Genomic DNA, 14,517 nt, shown 5'->3' on the forward strand with positions numbered 1-14,517 from the left:
CATCTTTGAAAGATGCTTTCACTTCAGCACCAAGAGATTGTTTTGCAACCCAATTCAGAAAACGATTTCTCCATTGGGGATAGCAATCACGATAGAGGCAAGTACCGTAAGGCCGGACTTTGAGACATTGAGACATTTGGACTTATTATGGCGTAACTCTACTCGTTATATATTGAACTATTACTTGTTTAGACTTAAAAGAATCGACAAAAGACTTATTTCTTTTACTAGACTTTTGACATAAAACCTACGAACCCACCAACCTTTGTGTTGACACATTTTAGTATACTTTTCAGGTGCTCAGGCTAATCAGGGGTAAAGACTGCTAAGCTAGGCTAAACTTCGAAGATTAGTGCTCCTTATTAATTGTCAGACTTTAAGGCTACATGCCTTGGATTATTTCTTTTTGAGCTTGGTTGTAATAAGCTATTTTAGCACTGTCATGACTTGAACTCATACTTTCGGGAATATATTTATTATATTCTATTTCATTTAGCAATATCTATGTAATTCTATGTCGTGCTGTACTTTTCATGACACCTCATGTTTCCGCCAATGGTGGGGTGTTACATAAAGTATGATTAAGACATGTCATTTTATTGTATACTAGTGTTTTAGACTTTTTAAGACTTGGTGCGAATGTTTAAGATAGACTAGGCTAAGACTTACGACAACAGACGTTCATTTTGACTTGTCATGTATAATTGATAGGTGTTGATTGTCGTGGACATTGATTGTACTTGTCGTACTTTTTCATTATACTGTCATAACACTTTTCAGGTGAGTTTCGTAGCCCCTTTTTTTACAAGTTTTGGGGTGGTAAGTATACTTATTTTTCAAATAGTTTTGTCGATTTCTGTTTATGTTCAATATGGAGTCTGTGCGTATAGAGTTACATGTGCCATTTGACGTGCTTGAATCTTGCTTATATGTTTGTGATTGTGTGCTTATTTGTCGTGCTTATTGTGTGTGTTGGAGACTTGGACTAAGACAGGTACCGTAAGGCCGGACTTTGAGACTTTGAGTCTTGAGACTTTGAGACATTGAGACTTTGAGACATTGAGACATGAGTCATTGAGACATTGAGACTTGAGACTTTGGACATAATATGGCGTAACTCTGCTCGTTTAAATTGAACAAATGCTTGTTTAGACTTAAAAGAATCGACAAATCACTTTTATCTATGACTAGACTTTTTGACACCAAATCTACGAACTTACCAACCTTTGTGTTGACACGTTTTAGTATACTTTTCAGGTACTCAGGCTAATCAGGGATAAAGACTGCTATGCTAGACTTGGACTTTGGAGATTAGTGCTCCTTTATTTATTGTCAGACTTTAAGGCTACATGCCTTGGACTATTTCTTTTATGGACATGTTTGTAATAAGCTATCCTAGCATTTTTATGACTTTGAACTCATATTTTGGGAATATATCTATTATATTCTATTTCATTTAGTAGTATCTATGTAATTTCATGTCATGCTGTACTTTTCATGACACCTCATGTTTCCGCCAACAGTGGGGTGTTACAGAATGGTATCAGAGCCGTGGTTGTAGAGAATTAGGTGGAAAAGCCTAGACTATAACCTAAGAAACCCGTATAGCATTTACGATAGGAATCATAGATGCATTCTAGACATGCTAACGTCGCTTATATTTTGAGTTCATATCCTATGGAGACTTATTATCCCTGTGTTTATTTTGACTATGGCTATCATTTGGTGACTGTGTGCTTTTGGTGTTATTGTGATTATTTATGTGTATTAGAGCAAGATGAAGTGATGGCACTAACTAGTATCGCATTGCGATAATCATAAAAAAGCCGGATCAACTGTTCTATGATTACCGCCATGCCTTGCGACAGTTATTGACATCAGTGATTGCACTTGTAGTGAGGGTGTGGTAGCTACCCTGGGATGCTTAATGGGTGTTGGTTAGGTGGAGGGTTAGCCGCTGGTACACCCTGTATACATACCTGACCAATACCTAGAGAGCATACCAGTACCGTGATCCGACCTTGCATTAGATGTACTAGGGGTGTGGAGGGTTAGCCGCTGGTACACCCTGTATACATACACCACTAGTGCAATGGATGTAGGTGTTAGATTCGGACCACATTTTAACTGTGATTTAGGGTTATATATTATTAGTATACATATATGTATTGTATTGACATGAATTGCATGTCGAGTTTATGTTCTAGATAACATCCCTTAGACCATAAGACGAGAGAGCTTACTGAGAGTATCATGTAATATCAACATCGTCGAGTGTATTCTTCCCCGACTAACGATGAGTGGTTATAGGACAATGGCAAGAACAAAATCTTGTGTTGGAACTAGCGGCGGTCGTGGAAGAGGCCATGGTGAAAACGAAGACTCTGGTCAAGGTCGTGGTATTGGTCGAGGAATTGGACAGAGTGGAGGTCGTGGTATTGGTCGTGGCACTGGGCCTGAGGTAGTTCAAGGTGTTAGCCGTGGTGTTGGTCGTGGAAATGAAGAGGTTGGAGGTCGAGGTGCTGGCCGTGGCGTTGGTCGTGGTGGCGGCCGAAGTAGTGGTCGTAGACGCGGTCGTGGTGGAGCTGAAAATGAAACTACTAATGAGCAAGCTGGAATGCAACCAGACCCAGCTATGATTGCCATGATTACCCAAGTGGTTAATACTATACTCGCACAAAATGCCCAAAATGCACAAATGCAGCGAATAAAGATGCTCAGTATGAGGATGCTTAGAATGAGGATGCAGAGGATGATCAGGGTGGTGAATACTATGAAGACATTGATCTAGGAATTCGTGTTCGAAATGTACCGAGGGGACTTAGAAGTGGCGTCAGGACCTGTACTTACAAAAACTTCAAGGACTGTGGTGTGCAAGAGTATGATGGTAGAGGTGGAGCAGTCAAGTTTATCCAATGGTTAGAAAAGATGGAGGCTGTGATCTGTATTAGCGAATGTACCCATGAGCAAAGAGTTAAGTATGTGGCAAACTCTTTCACTAAAGATGCTTTGTCTTGGTGGAACACTCAGTGCCGAATCAGAGGCAGATTAGCGGCAGAGGCGATGTCTTGGTAAAACTTCAGAGAGTTGATGATGAGAAAGTTCTATACAACAACCGAACTGGTGAAGCTAGAACGAGAGTTTTTGGAACATAAGATGGTCGGTGCTAATCATGCTGGATATACTACCCATTTCAATGAACTCTCAAGGCTCGTTCCACATTTGGTTGAACCTGAAAACAAAGGTATAGAGAAGTATCTTCGTGGATTAATTCCTCAGGCTAGGTCTGTTGGGTCCAGTTTAAGCTAAACTGGAGCTCTCCAGCGACATCTGGAGAGCATGGAGAATTGTCCGAAATATTAGAAGTCCAGTTGCATTGTACAGGTTTAGCAACTGATGACTTCCTCCAGTTGAGATCAGAAGACTAGAATCTGAAGACCTTCCAGTTGAAGTCAAAGACAATAAATGGAAGATAGAGATTGGCAATGGCAGCGAAGCCTAGTTGACAATCTACCAGATTAATCAACTGGAGAATCCTCCAGTGTAAATGCTCTTACAAAGCTTTACACTGATTATGAGGAGGACCTTTTTACTCTACATCCTTTTAACCGGACAATGATATTGTCTTTGGATAAAGATGAAAAGATGTAGAGTGGTTGAATAAAGTAACCTTTTGTCTTACTTTATTTAACACACACAAAGGATTATTTTAACAATACTTTTGTGTGCTGTCAACCATATTTGTACGTCGAAGTTGAGATCCCCATGCTCAATCTTCGACTATAAATAGAGGTCCTTGCACAAGCATTTTAAACAACTTTGCAAATACATATATTCTGCAATATTGGTGGACTTGTGCAATATTCTCTCAATCGCAAAAAGGAACATTTCACAACTCTAAGTGTTTCGATTGTTTAGGAGAATTTCCAAGTTTAGATCAATTGTAATTCATGGGTTGTTAGGATATTTACATTCATGTATTATCTTGGTTCCACAACAACCTTGTATTTTATTTAAACAAGTAATAAATAAAATACACTTGAAAATTACATATTGTCTCACCAGTTTATATACTTGTCATTTATATTATTGCAATGTATTAATTTTCATATTCTGTCACCTTAATACTTTAACTCCAGTTAACCTGGTACATGATCAATCTAAACTGGTCATATCCAGATTAATTGATCGTGTTGCAAAGTTCACTCACCATCGACATAGAGGTGTCTTCAGCACCCATCTAGTAATAGTTGGGACTTACAAGTGGTATCAGAGCAGGCAGGTTGAATTGTTTCAATTCTATAACCTAAGTCTGCTTCGATGGCTGCTGAAGGTGAGAATGGTTCTGGTCCAAATGAATCTAATCCTAATATTGCTACTCCTTTAAATACTAACCCTCCTCCTCCTCCTCCAACTCCTGGAGCTAACCACGTTCATGTACATTACTCCAATTCTCCTGTTCCCAAATTCGATGGGAATGGTGAGACATTTGGTACATGGAAGGCTAGAATGCTCTTGCATTTTGGTGGGATAGAGAGGTATATGTTGAAAATCCTTAAGGATGGACCATATATACCCATGTCCAGTGGTGTTAGCCCTCTTCTTGACCCCACTGGGAGAAGAGGCACCAGGGAAAAATCTGAGGAACATTGGTCAGATGAGGATCGCAGATTGGTTGATCTTGATACCAAACTAAAAAACATGATTCTTTCTGCTATACCTGAGGAACTAATTCCTACCTTTATACTATTTCCTAGTGCAAAATCTATGTGGGATGAATTAGTTCTCCAGTTTGAAGGAGGAAATGACACCATTGTCACTAGAAAGGTTGCTCTCAACAAGAAGTATGAATCCTTCTTTGCTCTTCCCAATGAAAGTTTGACTGGTACTTATACCAGATTTACTGGCCTAATTAATCAACTTAGAGGCTTGGGAATGGAGAAGGATAAGGATATTCTTCTTGAAAAATTCTGTGATGTTTTGCCATCCAAATGGGCACACATGGTTCTTGTCTTAAGACAAGGAAAGACCTTGCATAGCCATACTCTTGCTTCCCTTTATGGAGCCTTCAGATTCACTGAAGATAACGATGTTGCAAGATTACTGGCTGAGCAAGATGCTTTAAACCATGCTCAGAGTTCCAAGGCCGCCAACTTCTCTGGGCAACCTTCTGTTGCTTTAATGTCTACTGAGAATGTCCATTCACATTCTATGAAGGAAATGTTAAACAACTTTTTAAACTCTGGCCTGACCACTAATCTCAGTGATGGTTGTGAGGAAACTGACGATGATGATCTGGTAGCCATGATTGCTAAAACCTTTAATAGGTTTAAGCATAAATCTAATCGATTTAATGGGTCCAATAATGCTTCCAGTTCAATTTCTATGGATAAGGCTAATCTTACCTGCTACAAATGTGGTAAGAAAGGCCATTTCATGAAGGAATGCAGATCTAGTCAGATGAACAACCAAACTGGTCCTATTGTCCCAAACTTTGTTAAAACTGATGATTATAAGGCCAAATACAAGAAATTTAAGGCCCAGATTGCTGTCACGTCACTTGAACAACATAATGAGAAAGAAAAGAACAAGTGCATGATGGTTCAAACTGAAGGGAAATGGGAACTCTCTGATGATTCATCTGATGATGAAGAAGAGATTAGAGATGTGTGTTTCATGGCATTGGAGAGTCAACAACCAGTGGTGAAAGATGATGTTGTGTCTGGAAGATGGGTTGACATCATTTTAAAGAAGGTAAGGGATTATGATGTCGAAATTGATTCAGAATTGAAACTGGATATTGCTGAATCATTGAATGATGACTTGTTATTTGTTGAAACCATGAGAACTGACTGTGAAAGATACTTAGAAATAGTTTTGGTTGAATTTAACAACATGAAAAGTCAAATAAATGATTTGCAAAGTGTCCAGTTGGCTCTTAAAGAGTCAGATTTGAAAAACGAGGCATTGGAAAGAGACAACCAAAAACTGAAATTTGATCTTGAAAAGGAACATATGGTTATCAATTCTTGGGTACAAGCATCTGGTAAAAATTATGACGCTTTTTCTAAAACCATTGATGCTCAAAAAACTGCCTGGAAATCTGGTGATCTTCAGATGGCAGCTGTTTTACCCACAATTCACCAATTGCCAGAATCTGTTAGAGTTGAAACACCTTATGATTCCTCTGACACTGTCAAATCTGAATCCATTAAGACCAACCCTGTTGAGGTCAAAACTGAAGCAAAGAAGGCTAAAGCTCCAGTTAAAAAGGAATCTGGTGACAATCCTTTACCTCATAAGTCAAATGAGTCCTCAACTCAAAAGACTAAAACCCCCGCTGAGCCCAAGTCCATAGGCCAGCAGCCTGATGAAAAAAGCATTTTGTTAAAAATGGAGAATCAACTCCAAAATTTGTCAAGGCAGGTACAAAGTTGTACTGCCAGAATTAAAAATTTGGAAGGAGGAGCATCTTCTTCAGTTGAAAAACAAAATGTCAAAATTCCCCCTTCTCAAAAAGAAAAGATAAAACAATCTGCTCAGAAAGGAGCAAGCATCGAAAAGAAAAAGGAGGTCAATGTTCCACTAAAACCAATTATTTTTACTCCAGATCCTGGAGAGAACCCTCCAGTTTCTTCATCCAGTTCAACACCCAGTCAAGCACCTGGGACTTCTCAGAAGAAGTCCAGTGGACCCATCAAGAAAAGATGGGTTCACAAAAATAACTAATCCCTTACATGGGTGTGCAGGGCGATCGAAAGAAGAATATTTGGTATCTGGACAGTGCAGCTGGCCGGACTATGACCGGATGTAAGCCCCTGCTGGAAGAGTTCACTGTCTGCAATGGACCAGCAGTGACATTCGGTAATAATGGAAGTGGGAAAACTGAAGGATATGGTGTTGTTGACAATGGGCAGATCCAGTTCACTAAAGTTGCATTTGTCAATGGTTTGAAATATAACCTAATAAGTGTCAGTCAACTTTGTGATGTTGGATATAGGGTACTGTTCGACATTGCTCAAGGCACTGTTTTTAACAAGGATTGGAAGGTAGTCATGATTGCACCTAGAAAAGGGAATGTGTACATCATGGACATGGAGCCTGCTCCAAAAGAGCATTGTTTCTATGTCAAGGCTGATGAGGACACCAACTGGCTGTGGCATAAACGGTTATCCCATCTTAACTTCAAAAATATCAACAAGCTGTCAAGGAAGCAACTGGTTGATGGGATACCTTTGTTCTCCTTTAAAAAGGAGAAGCCATGTCCAGGGTGTGAAATGGGCAAAAAGAAAAGAGCCAGTTTCAAGACCAGGCAAAATTTCAGTATCACTGAACCTCTTCACATGCTTCATATGGATCTTTTTGGTCCAGTGAATGTTCAAACTAAAGCTGGTAAAAGATACACTTTAGTTGTGGTCGATGAATACACCAGATTTTGTTGGGTGATATTTATCAGATCAAAGAGTGATGCACCTGATGAAATTTTCTCTCTCATCAAGCGGATTGAACTCAAGTATACCAAGAAAGTGTGTCAGTTGCGAAGTGATAACGGTACAGAATTCATGAATAAAGAATTGGAGACATTTTGCACTGACACTGGCATTTCTCAAAACTTTTCGTCAGCTCGTTCTCCAGAACAAAATGGTGTGGTTGAAAGGAAGAATCGCACATTGATTAAAGCTGCCAGAAGTATGTTATCTGAATCTAGTCTTCCCACCTGTTTTTGGGCTGAAGCTGTGGCAACTACATGTCACACCCAAAACCGGTCAGTTTATGTCAAGAGACACAGGAAGACTGCCTATGAAGTCCGCAGGAATCGTAAGCCAAATATTGGATATTTCCATGTATTTGGTTGTCCAGTTTACATCTTAAACGATTCCAGTCAGTTGGGAAAATTTGATGCAAAAGCTGACGAAGGTGTCTTTGTGGGGTATTCAGATATTAGAAAAGCCTATAGAGTTTATAATTATAGACTCCAAAAGGTACATGAAACAATTCATGTCACATTCGATGAATCAAATGAAGCAATCAACAAAAGACCAACCCTTGATTTATCTTTAGTTGTCCCAGTTGATTTTGGTGTATCTGATCAGGTTCATCAATCAGTTAGTACACCAGAGAATGTTTCCAGACATCAAGTCTTGGAACCAGTTAAGGAAAAGCAGAACTTCAGTGACACCTCATTTTATCCTTCTATCAGTTTTAACCTACCTGAAATACTGGTAATTGGATCTGATGTACGTGCCACAACAACATCAGAACCAGTTCAAGCTTCTCCAGTTCTTCAAGATATACCTTTGTTTGAAGATAATCATGTTAACTCTTCAGTTGACACTGATGATGAAGTTGAAGTAGTGTGGACTGATCCTCCTCCAGTTGCTGCATCTGTTGGAGATCGTCAGGTGTCTTGCACTGATGTTGTCATATACCAACCTAGTCAATACACTAAATGGACTGCTGCTCATCCCATTGAGCAGATTATTGGCAATCCAGAAAGTGGGGGTTCAGACTAGAAGAGCCACAAGTGATCAATGCTTGAACGTCACCTTCTTATCACTGATTGAACCGAAGAAGATTGACGAGGCTATGGCAGATCCAAGTTGGGTTGAAGCTATGCAAGAAGAACTCAACCAGTTCGAAAGGAACAACGTTTGGGAGCTGGTTCCTTGTCCTCCAGGGTTAAAGAGAGAACCCATTGGAACGAGGTGGGTCTACCGGAACAAGATGGATGAAGATGGCAATGTTATCAGGGACAAAGCTAGATTGGTTGCCAAGGGTTATTGTCAAGCAGAAGGTGTTGATTTCGATGAAACTTTTGCTCCAGTTGCAAGACTTGAAGCCATCAGAATTTTCTTGGCTTATGCTGCTCACTTGCAATTCAAGGTCTTCCAGATGGATGTGAAAAGTGCGTTTCTGAATGGCACATTGGAAGAAGAAGTGTATGTTACGCAGACTCCAGGCTTCATAAATGAAAAGCATCCACATTGGGTATATAGACTGAACAAAGCTTTGTATGGTCTTCGACAAGCCCCTAGAGCCTGGTATGATACTCTAACTAAACATCTTCTCAAAAATGGTTTTCAAAGAGGTGCAATAGATAATACCTTGTTCATCTTGAAAGAAAAAGGTAATATCTTGCTGGTACAAATTATGTTGATGACATTATATTTGGGTCAACTGATGATGGAATGTGTAAAAGGTTTTCGAAAATTATGTCTCAAGAATATGAGATGAGTTTAATAGGTGAATTAACATTTTTCTTAGGTTTACAAATTAAACAAACCATGGATGGTATTTTTATTAACCAAGAAAAATATGTCAGAGATTTGTTAAGAAATACAAATTTGATTCAATCCCATCAAAAACCACACCTATTTCTGCTCCATTAAATTTGGACTCTGACCCAAATGGCAAACCAGTGGACCAAAAAGAATATCGTGGAATGGTTGGTTCACTAATGTATTTAACTGCCAGTCGACCAGATATAATGTTTGCAACATGTTTATGTGCCAGATTTCAGGCAAATCCAAAAGAATCACACTTGCATGCTGTTAAACGCATTTTCAGGTACCTGAAAGGGTGCCCTAGCCTTGGTCTTTGGTATCCCAAAGGCTCAGGGTTAGATCTAATGGGTTATTCAGATTCAGATCATGCAGGTTGTAAATTGATAGAAAATCCACAACTGGTGGATGTCACTTTCTAGGGGAAAACTGGTGAGTTGGACCAGTAAGAAGCAGACTTCAGTCTCAATGTCTACTGCTGAGGCAGAATACATTTCTGCGGCCAGTTGCTGTGCCCAGATTCTCTGGATCAAAACCAGTTACTTGATTATGGTATGAAATTCACAAGAACCCCAATCTTTTGTGACAACACCAGTGCAAGTGTTATATCTCACAACCCAGTGATGCACTCAAAGACAAAGCATATTGATATCAGGTATCACTTCATTCGTGATCATGTTATGAAAGGAGATATTGAAATACATTTCATCCCCACTGATAAACAGTTAGCTGATATTTTTACAAAACCTCTTGATGAGAAAACTTTTAAACATCTCATCAGTGAACTGGGTATGTTAAATCCTCATTAAACTGGAGAGGCCCTTCAGTTGAGGATGGTCCAGGTGATCCTTGATTGGTTGGAGATTGAACGCCTTGATGTACTCGAAGACTAGTCATTGATCAAATGGATCACATTTTTAGGGGGAAAAGACTCAAATATTTTTCAAAATAAAAATGCTTTTATTGAAAAATGCAACTGAAAGTCATCAGTTAAACTGGCATCTAAATTTTCCAGTTTGCTAGTTTGGTCTTGTCTCAAATGGTGGTCAGCCAGATTTCATAACGTTATGTTTTACTTGGTGGATACTTGTGACACGTGATGTTACTCGAGTGCTAACCTCGCACTCACAAACGTCACCTGACATGTCTTACGTGTCAAGACTTTTTGCTGAAATGTACTGCACTTTTTATGGGTATTGATGAAGTTAGTGGGTGAGTGGAATACCAGCCGTCGTAGCATTAAATGCTTGATGGGAGGTATTAAATATTTTTGAATTCTCAAAATTTTGGAAAATAACTTTTACAAATTATTTCAAACTTTTGGGGACTAAAAATATCTTTTCGTATATATCTTGGCAATATTTTACTGCCTATATATACCCCCCCAAAATATCCGTCTCATTTACTTCTCTCAAAATTTTTTTCATTTACTCTTCCAATCATTCACAATTCGAGATCCCTTCTCTCTTTCTTCTTTAAGTCCAAAACCCTAAATCAAATTCACAAATGGCTCCTAAATCTTCTTCTTCTTCATCTCGTTCTCGTGATGTGAATCTACTCACTGCTGAGTACAATCCATCACAAAATGTTATTCGTGCCACTGGTGCTCCCAAGTTCTAAACTTATTAAATTAAATCCAAATAATCCAATGGCATCTCTTCAAGGGCTCCAGGCCGCTGACTCTCTTATAGGGAGAATCCAATCCTTTCTCCGGATTTCTCCCCTCAGCGATGCCTTCTCTTTGAATCCACACAAGCTATTTCATGACTACTTGTGTGAATTCTGGTACACTGCCTCTCTTTCTGAGGACTGCTCATCCATCTCCTTTTCTCTAAAGGATGGGTCAGTCCCGTGTACCATCACCACTGAAACATTGAGGGAAGCCCTTAACCTCAATTACTGGAGACATAATGAAAATCCAGTGGTGATTTCCTCCAACATAAATTTCCGCCAGGTCTTCCTTGATATGGGAATAAGGAGATGGTGGAGGGGTTTTTTGAAGACCAAGGGGTCCATTACAATGAAAGGCTTTCACCATCCTGGAAGTTCTTTATGGTCCACTTGGTGGAAAGTTTGGGAGGGAGTTCTGGTGGCTTGGACCAGATAAACTCCTTCCAGGCAGAGATGGCTTACTGCCTCTGAATGGACTGAGGGTGGACTTTGCAGGTATTTTGTTCAGAAGCCTGGTGTTCAAGCTGAAGGGCAACAGGGGTCCTTGTGTCCCTTTTTCAAGATTCCTGTCCCTTTGTTTCATTCAGATTCTGGGCAGAGAAGAGTACAACCACACTCAATCCTTGTTCTCTGTGCCAGAACTGTTGAGGAATCTGGACAACCTGGTGTCCACTTCTGATGAAGTCCAGATGTCCCCGAGAATGATCTTTGCATTCTCTAAAACTGATGCACCACAATCTGGTGAGTCAGAAAGGCAACTGGGCGGGCCTCAAAATAATGAGGGACCCACCGTTCGTCTACTGGAGCGGTAACTGTGGCAGAAGCAGAAGTCCAGGCGATTCCTAAAGCAAGAAGATCTTCTAAAAGCAGAAGGAGATCAAGATCTGGACTTGCTGCACTGACCAGTCACAATCTGTGACAGTGGTCTCTGAAGCCGCTGCGGTGATATGCAACTGAGGATAGAGCAGTTGTAGTTGAGGCACCAGTCACCTCTGTCCAGGAGAAGATGCTTCGGCAACGGATCCTACAACTGATGATACCATTGAGGCAACTCAAACTGGTCATCAGGAGTCTGAACAACTTGTTCAGCCACCCCCAACATTTATGGATCTTGGCATAAATGAGGGTGAGTTTCAGCTTGAGTCTTCGGACTCATCTGAGACGGAATCTGACCAGGAGATGGCTGATGCAACTGTACTTGATCAGCTCCCTTCTCTCCTTGGTCAACCCCAAGAACCACATGTTTCAGTTTCCCCAACTAATGTACAAAGCTTAGATATACCTCCTATATTCGCCTCCCCAACTACTTTCTTCTATGGTGTGCCTAGAAATACACATCCTAACACCACCGTCGCCGTCGTTCACACCTGAGCATTCTCAGCATGAACGACACATGAATCTCTTCCCTTCATTTCTACAACCCCTCCTCTTCTATCAACTGATGCTACTTCAACTGGAGAACCAAATATTGTTAACCTCGTCCGTTGCACCTGTAGCCTTTTCGGCTGGTCCAGTGACACCTTCTCCTCAGTCACTGGAAAGCCAATTTGTGTCTTTTCAGCCGATCTCTCGAACCTTCTCGCGAGGGTGGAAGAGATTCAAAAGACACTCGATAGGAACACCAAGTCCCTCTCCAGGTACCACAAGGATCATTTGCAAAATTTAAAGTGGTTGACCTGGGATCAACAAGTTCTCTGCCAATGAGGACTTGGTGTTTGGCAAGCTGAACGAGTTAGTGGAATCCTCCAATCAACTGGCAACATCTTTAAGGGAGGCATTCGCACTGACTCAATCTGGAGTCACATCTTCAATATCCAACCTGCTGAACAGTACTGTCAGATCATCAGAGGTTGATATTAAGAATCTAGAAAGGCAGGTGCAAGACTTATGTAACAACCTGGCCTAGATGTGACAGAGCTTGGGAGTCAGTTGGCCTCTTCAGTGGTCTAAAGATCGAAGAAACTTTGGCTGCCAGTGAGAACAATTTGATTGAAAATGATGTCTGAGATCACCAGATTGCAGCGCCCTAGGTCGATCTCACTCCTATTACATCTGAGATCGATCGGTTGAGGTGCAGTCTGGATACACTGGCCAGCAAAGTGTCTGAACACTCAACTGCATATCTGATCTGACCACTGAAGTTGGCAAAGGAGGGAGGTTGTTGCTGAAAGTGTTAAGGAAGTCCTGCAACTGGGCTCTCTTCAGATGTCTCTCAATACTCAAACAGATTTTAAAGAGTCAAGAGCAGACAAGTGGAAATGTTATGACTCAGTCTCAAGAGATAATCATCTATGGAGGACAGTTCGCATATTTGTGGAGTCTTCAAAGAGTGCAAGTCAATGCAATCATGGCAGCCTCTAGATCGCTTGCCCTCTAGTCATGCCGATTTTGAAGCCATCAGGCACGGACTAGATGCTGCCAAGGGGAAGGTCGTACATGCCCTCGCACTCTTGTGGAGACTTCAGGTAAAAGGAAGGAGATAGTGGTGGCTACCAGTACTGAGGCTGGTGAGCAGGAGATTGGGTGTTTGATGATGTGGTGGTTGGGAGTGTTGATAAGGGAAAGGCCATTGCTGATGAATCTATGGAACCGGCCACCGATGCACCAATGTTGGAAACTGGCAATGTTGATTTGTTGCCTCCAGTTACTGAAAGCGAGAGTCAGAAGTTAGCAAGAGTGGGATACCTGGTCAAGGAAAGGAAGAAACAGATGAAGGTGAACCAATTTGAATCAAGAAGAGTCTTCCTACCCCTCTTGTTGATATCACTGATGCTCAACTCCTTGGCTTGACACTTGTGAATACAAGAAGATCAAAGAAGATCCAAGAATAGTCAATGCACTGAAGGAGATGCTTGAAGTTGAACTGGACAAACACTACCAGGATGATGAGGCTGAACTGGATGCAAAGTGTTTGAATGTGTCGGTGGAGAAGGCCAGAGAGATTAGGTCTGAAGGGATTCTCAAGAGGACTGAGCAAGTAAGAAGGCGTCACCAAGTGTTGAATCCACCCAAGCCCAGGAAGAAACAAAAGCCTTGCCAAGAGATGCAAATCTGAGGACTTGGGTAGAACCATCTGAACCCACAACTGATGATATTCGAGCTGCTACACAAAGCTGAGCACGAGCAAAATCAACTGACAAATGAATCTAAAGCTCGCACATATTTGTCAGATGTACAGCGTCGAAGGCACAATAGAGGCAGGATTAATGATGTTAGGTTTCGATCAAGCCTGGTGCCAAGCATTTTGTTGTTGAGGTACAATACTTTGGTGGGCCTAGAGAACAACTGAGAACCCGGATGTCCATCAGTATGGTCATTCCGAGCATGTAGATGTTGAGGTTGTTGGAAGGAAGGCAGAGGAAGAATAAGGTTGAAAAGGCTGGGAGTACGTATTGCAAAATCTTATCAGTTCAAGAAAACATTGAAGAAGATTATGCCTTGATCCTGAGGATACTCACCAATTTCATCATCACAAAAAGAAGGAAAATGGCGAAGGGCCTCTGTTTAAGTTTTCCTTCTAACTATCTGCTTGTAATTTTGTGTACCTTCTTGTAACTATTTGTAA

The sequence above is a fragment of the Erigeron canadensis genome, chromosome 8 (genome assembly GCF_010389155.1).
Source record: "Erigeron canadensis isolate Cc75 chromosome 8, C_canadensis_v1, whole genome shotgun sequence".
Lineage (NCBI taxonomy): Eukaryota > Viridiplantae > Streptophyta > Magnoliopsida > Asterales > Asteraceae > Erigeron > Erigeron canadensis.